A 12576-nucleotide genomic window follows, 5' to 3' on the forward strand; every position below is an offset into this window, starting at 1 on the left:
TCTGCGAGAGGGTAAGGCATTAAAGAGTATGTTTCCCAGTGGAACCACAATTGCAAATGTCGCTATGTCTGATTTTATAGTGATTAAACAAAGAAAAAATCCTATTTTGGAGTCTAACCTACCTGTTTTTGTTTTTTCAAAATAAACAGTGCAAAACTTCATGAAAAGCCTTTTGAGAAGCCTCAGACTTTAAAGATCCACATCCTGACCTAACTGCAGCGAAACTAGCCTGAAGCTTATTTGTTCCACAAAGGTTTCGGTGGGCAGTGTGGCAGGTTGACCTCTGATTTTAGCTAAATGTGCCAAAACTGTGCCAAATGTGTTTATCACCTCATGAAAGGGAATCTGTTCGAATAAAAGTGCTGATTTCCATTTTAGGACTCCCTCTACATATGACAATGTTTTTGGTCATAACATTTGTTTGAGAGTCATGTCTCATCTAATGTACCATTGTGCACAATATCAATGAAATAAAAAGAAAATGAGCTGAATTACCTTATAACTTCTTCCAAAGCTCTCTGTCAATGTCCCCTTCTGAGCCGATATGATGATATATCATAATAATAATACATTAATACATTATTATTATTATAACATACATATATGTTCAAAAAACAAAAACAGTGCCAAAGAAATTTGGTATCACAAGCAGCTGCAGCTGTCATCAGTTGCAGTAAGCTTGTCTATGCAGCAACACATTTTTCTGAGAGAGTCAGCAATGTTAGATACAGTTAAATAGCACGTTGTGTGTTTAAAGTGCTGTTAAACCGAAAATGTTAATGAAACAGGCTCTGTCGCTCTTCGTTTTGAGCTGTGTCCTGGGCGGGACCAGACGGTGCAGTTGGCCTGACATGGTCTGGGTTGATGAAGTTATGGGTGTGCAGGAGAATCTTGTATTCTATACGGACGTGGACAGGGAGCAAGTGCAGTATGCAGAGGATGGGGGTGATGTGCTTGTATTTTCGCACCCTCATCAGGATCCTGGTTACAATGTTTTGAACATATTGGGGTTTTTGGAGGCTCGTGGCAGGAATCCCAATGAAGAGTGCATTACAGTGTAAAAGTAGCAACCTGGAGGGTTGGACTACTAAAGGTGCTACTAAAGGCATGGACAAGCTTCTCTGCAGCATGGAGGGAGAGGGAAGGGCGCAGTTTGTAAATATTGCGGAGGTGAAAGAATTAAGTTTTGGTTCATTAGGTGATATGGTTTTCAAAAGAGAGGTGTGGGTCAAACATAACTCCCAGGTAGGTAATACAGAGGGAGAGAGGTAAATGGTGTGGCCTAAAAATTAAACAGAGGTGGTAGGGGAAGAGTTCTGGCTTGAATGGCTTCTGTTTTTGAGCCATTAAGCTGCAGGAAGTTTTGACTCATCCTTGCCTTAATCTCCTCCAGACAGGAGTTCAGATGGGTCTGTTTGGCAGAGGAGGAACTGGAGGGAGTGATCTGGTGGAAGTGGTGAGTGTTGTCAGCATAGCAATGGAAATGAGTTCCATGCTTGCTGATGACACAGCCGAGGAAATGCATGTAGATGGTGAAAAAGGTAGGACCGAGTACGGAGCCCTGGGGGACCCCACAGGAGACAGTGTGAGGACTAGATTTTGTCTCCCCCAAGGCCACAGACTTGGTCTGTTCTGTGAGGTACGAGTGAAACCAGTGAAGGGCAGTGCCGAATAGTGCTGGAGGTGCAGGAGGATGTGGTGATCTACTGTATCAAAAACAGCAGAGAGGTCGAGAAGGACGAGGAGAGATGTCGAACCGGAGTCAGATGCCAGTAGGTCACTGAGAATGAATGGAAGATTTGAAACTGGTCTTTAATAAGAACTATTTGGACCACCCAGGAGTAGAGAAAGCCAAAAGTGGCACAATTCAAATTAAAAACTCACAAAACTCATATTTATACACAAGGAAACAAAACTATTCAAACAGGGTAATCCATCCAATCCTAAGCTTTTGAAAAAGGAAATCTGAATAATTATTTTTATAAAAAAATGAGGAAATAATAATTAGGAAATTCTTTTTTGTATAAGTTCACCACATCTTTGATTTATTTTTTTATTAGATTTTCTAACAATATATTGAGACCTTAAAAATATCTTATAAAAATATTTATAGTTTGCGTCTATTTATTTGTTTATTTATTAAAATTATTACTTAGAACAATGTATTTATATCTTGTGGGATTTGTGTCACTGTTAGGAACCTATAGTGATGTAATCTAGAACCTTGTCTAAGGAGGAAAACTAAAATACTGGAGCTGATAGGAGAGGGATGAAGGGAAGAGGAGCGTAACAGAGAAATGGAAAGAGTTAAAATGCATGATATGCTAAATATTAGATATCTAGCAGTATATATATATATATACATACATACATATGTGTGTGTATATATATATATATATATATATATATATATATATATATATATATATACACACATATGTATGTATGTATGTATGTATGTATATATATATATATATATATATATATATATATATATATATACATACATATATATGTGTGTATATATATATATATATATATATATATATATATATATATATATATATATATATATACATACATACATACATACATACATACATGTGTGTGTGCGGCGTCTGCTGTGAAGCAGGCGCTGTACCGATCCGTTGTGGTGAAGAGAGAGCTGAGCCAAAAGGCGAAGCTCTCGATTTACCGGTCGATCTACGTTCCTACCCTCATCTATGGTCACGAGCTTTGGGTCGTGACCGAAAGAACGAGATCCCGGATACAAGCGGCTGAAATGAGTTTTCTCCGTAGTGTGTCTGGGCTCTCCCTTAGAGATAGGGTGAGGAGCTCAGTCATCCGGGGAGGACTCAGAGTAGAGCCGCTGCTCCTCCACGTCGAGAGGAGCCAGTTGAGGTGGCTCGGGCATCTGGTCAGGATGCCTCCTGGACGCCTCCCTGGAGAGGTGTTCCGGGCACGTCCCACCAGGAGGAGGCCCAGGGGAAGACCCAGGACACGCTGGACGGACTATGTTTCTCGCCTGGCCTGGGAACACCTTCGGATCCCCCTGGAGGAGCTGGCCCAAGTAGCTGGGGAGAGGGACGTCTGGGCCTCCCTACTGAAGCTGCTACCCCCGCGACCCGACTCGACGGAAGAAGATGGATGGATGGATATATATCAAACACATTTAGAAACGGCAACCACTGTCAGAAATGCAGTTGGGAAATTCCTTGTCACATGCTATCTGCTATACGGTATTTCATGATGGCTAAAATTGTGAGCAGCAGGACTCGGGCTTTTGTTGAGATGTTTGCATTCATATTGACATGGTTTCAGTTAATGAATTAGCTTAGAGCTACGTAGCTTGCTACTGTTGGAAAATACTGACATAAAGCTTTGGTTTGGTTCACCTTTCCCCATTTCACTGTAGCTGGAAGAAAAACTAATATTCCCAAATAGAAAACTCAGCTCTACCTGAGAGTCCCTGCTGCTTTGTTTTGTATAAGGCAAGGCAAGGCAAATTTATTTGTACAGCACAATTCAGTACAGAGACAATGCAATGTAAGTGCTTTACATGATTAAAATATAGGAAAATAAAACAGAATAAAAGCAAGTAGGAATAAAATGTAGAAACAAAATAGAACATTAAAAACAGTTGGACTAAAAAAGTTGAACTAGTGATGTTTCAGTAAAACTGTTTAACTGGAGCAGTCGAAGGCAATCATAAACAAATGGGTTTTTAATCTTGATTTTAAAAGAACTCAGGCTTTCCGCACTTTTACAGTTTTCTGGAAGTTTGTTCCAGATAAGCGGAGCGTAGGAACTAAATGCTGCTTCTCCTTGTTTAGTTCTGGTTCTAGGTATGCAGAGCAGGCTGGAGCCAGAAGACCTGAGTGGTCTGGAGGGTTTATACGCTGATAACAAGTCTGTGATGTATTTAGGTGCTAAGCCATTCAGGGATTAATAGACTAACAGAAGTATTTTAAAGTCTATTCTCTGAGAAACAGGGAGCCAGTGTAAGGACTTTAGAACTGGGGTGATGTGCTCTACTTTCTTAGTCTTAGTGAGGACGCGGGCAGCAGCGTTCTGGATCAGCTGCAGCTGTCTGATCCACTTTTTAGGCAGACCTGTGAAAACACCGTTGCAGTAATCAATTCGACTAAAAATAAACGCATGGATTAGTTGCGTCATGCTGAGATATTAGTCCTTTAATCCTGGAAATGTTCCTCAGGTGATAGAAAGCCAACCTTGTAATTGTCTTTAAATGCTTTTGAAGGTTCAGGTCTGAGTCCATCACTACACCCAGGTTTCGGGCCTAATCAGTGGTTTTTAGCTGAAGCAGCTGAAGCTGTGTGCTAACTTTTGATCTTTCCTCTATTGGTTCAAAGATTATTATTTCAGTTTTGTTTTTGCTCAATTGAAGAAAATTTTGGCACATCCAGGCATTGATTTCTTCTAAGCATTTACTCAATGCTTGAACTGGTTCATAGTCACCTGGTGACATGTTGATGTAAAGCTGTGTGTCGTCTGCATAGTTATGGTAGCTGATGTTGTTGTTTTTTATTATCTGAGCTAGAGGGAGCATGTAGCTATTGAAGAGGAGGGGACCCAGGATGGACCCTTGGGGAACCCCACATGTGATTTTTGTCATCTCTGATGTAAAATTACCTACTGATACAAAAAATTCCCTGTCCTTTAAGTAGGATTTAAACCAGTTGACAGCTGTACCAGAGAGGCCGAACCAGTTCTCCAGCGTTCTAACAGAACGGCTGAAAAAAATGGTATAGGTGCCATTTAAAAAGAAATGAGCAGCAGAAGTTAGCATTCCACATATTAGCTGTGCACATAAGCATTCTGCATTTGTTTAGATTCAAAACTAGGCTTCATTCTAGGCGAAAGGCGAAAACATTTCTGTATGAATAAAAGTAACAACACCCTTTGATACTCTGTTCATTGGCAGGTTTTTATTTTATTACCATTTGGAAGATTCCGAGCTGACATGCACTGTAAAGGGGGTTTATACTCGCTTCCTTTATGTCACTATGTCATTTTTGCAATAACATTTGGTTATTGCTTATTCTTTCACTGGACATTGTCTTTCTGTGTAAATACATTGAATGCTTCTTGCATACTTAACGGTGCAGTTATACCATGTTTAGTTAAAGCCCTCCTTAATCCTTTTTATCCTTATAACCGGCATTGTTTGTTGTTGGGTGTGTTGTATCATCACATGTTAGTGTTTTGTTTAGCCAATTGGGAAAATCGGGAAATTTTAGAGTTGTAGTGATGATGCATGCATGCAAAGAGTCATGGTTATGAACTAAAAAGAATTTCACAATGCTGGGGATAATCAAAGAAAGTGTGTTATGACTTGTGAATGAAACATTTTGTGGGTGAAATGATCCACGTTTTAAATTATGACCAACAGTTAGTCATACCCAAAGGATAACCTATAATGAAATATCTCTATTTTCCAAAATGAGAAATAGATTTTGATTGGGAGTTCCTTTCACCCAACACTTTCTCCTGTCTCTGACTACCCACAGCTCTGAGTTTACACCAGAATGAAGAGGAATTATATAGATTACTCACATTCAAACGTAAACAATAATAATGTTGTTGTTGTTTTTGCATGTGATCAACTAGTCAGGTGACTTCACAGACAAAAACTTCTAAAAACCTTTTAGTCACTGAGTGCAAATTGCTTAGCCACTTGCCAGCACATGCAGGTGAGACCCAGCTGTGTGAAGTGGGAACGTAGGAATATGAGAAAACGGCACGTAGTGGGGTGAAAAAAACAACTTCCTGGGAGGATTTGGTGATTCATTAGACAGCAATTTTTTAAAATCTTCAATCTGAACAAATCTGTTCCCCCTCAGGATCTTATCGGATGATATTAAATAAAACAACTGTGGATTAGAAATTAGTTTTGATGAGCATGTACTTTTACTATCTTCAAGCTAAAATTGTGCATATGCCTCCCCCCCCCCCCATCGCAAAGTAAAACAAAGTGTATAGTGGTAAGAAGACAGTATATTAAGAGTTTAAAGTACTAAAACTTGTAAGAACCTTGCGTTCATATAACTATTTTTTTTAATGAGATCATGATGAACCCTTGCAAAACAATCCCATACATCATTTATCCTGTACAATACGGCTGTAAAACAAGTGTATAAATTAAACAGAAATACAAAGGGTATTAGAAAAACAATTACATAGGTGTGCACACCCATAAATTAATTCCATGTTGAAGCCCCTGTTGAGTCGACGCCAGTATTCAGTCACCTTTGCTGGGAGTCTATGAGTTTCTCTCATCTTCACCTTGATATATTTGCCCTTTCTGCCTTGAAAAAGTTCTCCCGATTGTGAGGACGTCTCTTTTCCACCGCCCTCTTCACGTGACTCTACAGATTTGCTGTGACATTTTGTTCTGGACTCTGGTAAGGCCAGAACTCTCCAAAACTCTCATTTCACTGTCAGGAAGTCATTTGGTTATTCTTTTGGATGTAGACCTGCAATGAATTTGATGCTGTCTTCATCATCAGCTTTCTTGCAGAAAAAAAATTTTTTTGGATCAAAACAGACTGCTATTTGGATGATTTAATACTTCACCCTCCTTGAAAATATATGATCTGCAGCATACGGGTGGTTGGATAGGTAGGTAGGTAGGTAGATATTTTCTGAGGCTCATTCTCCTGACTGGTATGGTTTGTTTCCAAATAGAAAAGCAAAGAACAAACTATGCAGAGATTGAAACCTTTGTACAATATCATAGTTTTGTCCTTTGTAACTACTCTACAAACTATAGCTTTAGCTAAAGATGCAAGTGAACAAATCCCAGGAAAATCCTTCTAGGACAGATTAACCTTCTTCCTACCATATTCACTATAAGTGAAGGAAGGTGTGAACTCAAGAAGACTGAAGGCTGACACTGAGGAGACAGGTGCTTCAATACAGTATTACATTAAACTGTGTTCTCCTTTTTTGCCATTAGATTATTGTAGCTTTTAAATATTTTTCTATATTGTTTACCCATAATTTTATTTCAAAATTTTAATCGCACAGGATAAATGCCCACATTGTGGAAAACCTTTGAAAATAATTTAACAATCAGATTATGGCCACGCCCTAACATTTAAAAGTGATGCATTCACCACTGCCTGCTCCACCAAACCCTGTTCTTACTTTACTATACTAGGAAAAAGAAACAGGAGGTTTAAGGCGGAATTACAGATATTTGCGTATCAGGAATAATTAATGTGACCTCTGGAACATGTAAAAAAAAGAAGCTGCAACAGCTGGAGACATTCTGAATCACTTTATTGTTTTCTCCAACAAATGACATGAATGAAAACAAAGAAGGCCTTGAAAAAAATGTAAAAGCATTGTTATTTGATTTCAATCAGCTAAAGATTATTGACACACCATGATCTTGCATCTTATATCCATGTCAGCTCCTGACATTGGGTCAAACATACTCTGGTCTCACCACAAATGTGTAAACGTACTTGCCATCCGGACAAGGATAGGTAAGGGACTCTATAGGGATGTAAGCCATGTTCCTGGCGAAGGCCTGGATGTGACAGATGTAACGATTCTGGCACTTCAGCAGGACACGGTTATCGAAGCGAATGTTCCTCGTTGGATCAAAGCTGCTCTGCTGAACCAGCATTGCTGCAGGCACCGAGTGGCAATGGACGTTCTCTTTTGAACACTCGCTCTGGGTTTTGAAGACATTTGTCTTCCATCTGATCATCTTGTCCCTAAACAGAAGACTGTTGTGGAGAGGGGTTTGAAGCAAATTTGATTGACCATAAACTGAAAAACCCATGTCTAGGTAGTCAAAGCTATAGTCATAGCTATAGTCGTAGCTAGTGGTGTACTGACTTGGTGACGTCGGTGTAGGGTCGGTGGGAACGCTCCTGCTCCAAGCCTCACCGGTGTAGATCCTGCGCTTGTAATGATCATTTTCTCTTTCTAACTCTGATTCAGTCAGACTACTGTAAAGTAGAACATTGAACTGATATGCTTTCAAGACGCTGTCGCGATAAAAATTCCTGTGAGCGTTAGAGAGAGAAGAGTTGGCCAACAGACCATTCAGCTTCTCAGCAGGAATCATGGGGAAACGGACCAGACGGAGCAGGTCGACCTGATTCTTTGAACTCAGGGAGCCAGTTTTGTTTGTGATCCAGCTTTCAAGAATCTCAAGTACAAAATATTCATCAGGTACCACCAAATCTGAGCGGGTGAGGAGGGTTTGAAGGAGCTCCACGGGAAGCTCGGCCCAAACTGGGGAAGTGGTCAGGCTTTGGAAGTTCCAGGCCAAGTACTGGATGCAGCTTTCCTTAAGGATCGAATCCTTTGACTCAACTGCGTGTTTGTAGAGTGAAACTTGGAAGTAAAAGGAAGCATCATTGGGGAGGCTTTTAGAGATCACCTGACCTACATCCTCCATCAGCTGCCTTACTCCAAAGTCTGCAGCAAGCTGATGGAGGCACATCGCAGAGGAGTAGGTCACGTTGATCTTACGGGTGTAAAGGTACCTGTATAAGAACAGATTGTTAAATATTTTCAAGAGACATAAGTATTTAAACTAAACACTCACATTAGGTTCAGCATACCTTATGAAGGAGGTGAAATAAGACAAACAGGGTGTGTCTACAGTCACTGTGGTGTTATTTCCCTCCGCAGAAGCATTGAAGTAAGGGTACAACATGAGGATAGCTTTGTGCGCACAGATTGTAGACTGAGTCTTCTGTGGGGCGCCACCCTCGTGTTTGTCTCTAGCTGGTGTCTGGAAAGTGATCAGGTAGTCACAAGCGGCACCACTGTCAAAGACTTTCCCGAGGTCATCTGAGAGGGCGGTGCTGTGGTCCAGTGAGTATGTAGAGTTGCTCAGAGTCGTATTGTGACCTAGAATCACATACACACACTGCACTGAACATGCCGGAAAATTGCTTGTGCTGATACAAAAGGGGCTTTTCCTACATTAGATTTAACTTACTCTCTGTGTCATCAGGACTGGGGTAGGTAAGGGGCTCACAGATAACTCCGGCATCCTCCTCATGGCTGCAGTTATGGTTTCCCCAACCGTGGGAATCTACAAGACGCAAGCTTTTGCTCTGTGCCATAACAGTTGACGTTATCCAGCCAAATATGCCCAGAGGCTATATCAATGAAAGAAATAACAAGTATTGAAAACTTACATTTTCTCAAAATAACAAACATGACCACATGAGTGAGTTGAGTTTGAAAGTATAGTCCTGAAACTACAGCTCTGCATTGATGGCTGTTCTTTCACTGCCATCTGATTAAAAGAAGGGCACCTCGTCCGTAGCGTCCCCCAGGCACGGCAGATATGGCCCCTTGGAAGTTGAGCTGACGACAAACCACCTGGGCGTCAGCCAGGTCCCAGTTGTCGTCACACACCGTTCCCCATTCTCCGTAATGGTAGACCTCAACACGGCCCTCTGAGGTGCTCGTAGATCCAGACAGCCTCACATCGCCTTCATTAGGAGCAACAATTCTTTCTGAAAGCAAAAACACAGAGAGTCCATGCAGACATTGGTGGTATTTGCATGACAAACTATCAACATATTTATATGTGCACACAAATTGGAAATAGCTTGAAAAGGAAATATCTCCTTTTTCAAGCAAGGATGTATCAAGCAACTTAAATTACTTACTGACATTGTTGACCCTGTATGCCCCTGCAGAGACATTCAGAAGCGTGAAAAGCAAAGCAGCAAGTAGTTCTGGGAACATATCCAAACTGAAGTGTAGAAACCTATAAAAAACAAGAATAAAAATAAACAAATTAAAAAAAAGAAATATGCATTTAAGTGTAAAACTGACCTTATTCACACTTTGGATTTATTTTCATACCAATTATATAATTTCTCAAGCGCAGTTTTCAGGGACCTCTACTTTGGTCACAAAGTTGGTATTTTCCTCAAAAACATCTTCTGCGTTCTGTAAAGTTGTGTCTTCTACCCTCTGGTGGAGGATCTGAGTATTACAGGTGACCTGGACCAGTTTTATTCAAGGTTTCAAAGACTGCCTCATTGCTTAAAGGCGGCGGAAAACCTGCCTGGTGAGGTTTCTTGTTCATAAAGCCAGGAGTTCATAAGTGTCCAGGAAACTGACTTATACGTCAAATCCTATGCTGTTGACTCCAACATTGTGAATTGAACAGAATGGCTCTTTAAAGGGGAAATCTTTTGTATCAGTTTCTGCTTCTCGTGTTATTTTTAGCTGGATCATTGGGACTATGCTGAAATATGTGTGGTATTAGCTACAAAGAAGAAGTACTTAAACCTGGCACTTACACATCACCAGTCAAAATGCTTAAGTTATTTACAACATGAAAAAGCAAAATAGAAAATAGAGAAGCATGGAAATGAGTACCAAGTTAAGTACCTGGTGTAGCCTGATTTGATTGCGTATCCTGTTATTTTTGACCAAACCTATTTTTATACCCCTCGTGACCCCAACAGGGATAAAAGCGTTGGAAAATGGATAGATGGACCTATTTTTATAGTTTCCTAAAGTAATCTAAGACAGAAAATATTGATTTTGCTAAGGGGTAAATTTAAAAAAAAAATAACAATTTTGTATGCTGCATGATCCCTCTCTTGATTTCTTTTTTTGTTTTGTTTATTTGTTTCATAGACATCCTTTAAAAAATAATAAGAACACAAAAAAACCATTCCCCCAAAACTGTTGTTTGGTTGTTCCATGTAAAAACATATCTTTATTTAAATTATTAAGGATTAAGTAACAATAACGATTGCTGGCTTTGCTATAAGTTCTGCCAGCAGTAAGAACATTAGAGTATGAATGGTGGGCAGAGGCAAATGCTTGAGTTAAAGATGGACTGTAATGCTTGACCATACATACATACATACATACATACATACATACATACATACATACATACATACATACATACATACATACATACATACATACATACGTACATACATACGTACATCCAGACATTTATGCCTTTTCTAAATAATCTGGCAGGAATTTTTCAACGCAATGCAAAAAATCCCATAATTAGATAGTAAAAGAGTAAAATTGTTGGAAACATTTTTGAGTGTGTTAATTTTATTATGATAACTAAATTACAGTGACATGGAGGAGAGGGACGGGGTCGATACCAGAGACGGGTCAGATAAGACAATTGAAAGGAGGAAGCATAAAATGTGAATAATGTTAAAAACAGGACAGAATTTCCAAAAAGTGTTTTATGGTGCCAGGACCCAGTGTTATAGAGACATATAAAACTTTTATTGGACGTGCTGGCTTCTTTGTCATGTTCTCTTACCTTTTCAAGTTCAAGAACATAAATAAAGCACATTCTCATCGTGGGAGCTTCTAAGGGATGACTGATTCACAACAGAGACAAAAAACTATAGGTAACAAGGAAGAAACCCATGCTACAGCAAGATGTGAATAAATGTTGCTATTTCCCTAACAAAAGGAAAAAAACCCCCAGTGTAGGTCACTTAGAGTATGCAATATAAGACAACCCAGCGCTCTGCCTCTTGCAAGTATATATATATATATATATATATATATATATATATATATATATATATATATATATATATATATATAGATACAGGTTGAATAGAAATATTTAATGCATTTTTTGAAAAACAAATTCAAAATGGGGTTAAAATTTGGGTATTCCACATTATTTTTTTATGACAAGCATCTTATTGCAATAGACAGAGTATACTGATTAAATATTTGCATTAATTCATTTTGCTTAAATAACAACACCTACCTACTCGACACTGATATTAATCCTCCACACTCTTCTCTTTTCAAGTCTACAATTTAAACCTCTCTGTTGCAAAAGTCTGGATGGAATGTCGTATATACATCCTGTTTGAATATATATATATATTCTGTCACCCGAGTTGTCCCTCCCACTGCTTTCACAAAGTTTGGTTATGACAAATGCGATACAAATCTGTTTAAAGAGTTCGCCTGGGAAGCTGTCAAAACCTGTCAAAGAACGGTATTTGATTTATTGTTAAAACCATCTTACTGGAAATGTCAGGCAGAGACATGACAAGAGTTAAAGAATAACAATCGTTAGTTTCACTTTCAGATTCTTTTAACTACCATTTTGGCCCATTTTCCCCCTGAACCTGGGCACAGATACAAAAACATACAAAGTCCAAACTGCACATTTTCCCCAAAAACTTACATTTTCTTATGCATGCCAACCATGCCATTATTCATTGACTATTTCAGAAATATATAGAACTCTATATAGACTATAGAACTATATTGAACACGCCAATATGAACATTTGAAAATCAGTGTATCCTTTCAGGTGAGCATCAGTTCATTTCATTTCAGTAATATTTTAAAAATAACAAACTGTTACATTCTTTTTCAAGTATAGTTTAATAGATATTGAAGATAGATTGCCCATCATAGTAACACAAGAAAACTGTCAAGATACTGTAAAGAGATTCACTGTAACAAGTGACTGATGACCAGTAATCTGATGATGTTGTGAACATTTTTATCCACACAACTTCGGTTATTGTATTGTGTGCAAATCCA

The 12576-nt window shown here is 39.1% G+C and overlaps 1 pseudogene; it reads right to left on the minus strand.

Moving 5' to 3' along the window:
- Positions 1–7294: 7294 nt before the first annotated feature.
- On the minus strand, positions 7295–11851 carry LOC118556572 (annotated as a pseudogene).
- Between the last annotated feature and the right edge of the window lie 725 nt (positions 11852–12576).

This window comes from Fundulus heteroclitus, chromosome 16, assembly GCF_011125445.2.
Source record: "Fundulus heteroclitus isolate FHET01 chromosome 16, MU-UCD_Fhet_4.1, whole genome shotgun sequence".
NCBI classification, from domain to species: Eukaryota; Metazoa; Chordata; class Actinopteri; order Cyprinodontiformes; family Fundulidae; genus Fundulus; species Fundulus heteroclitus.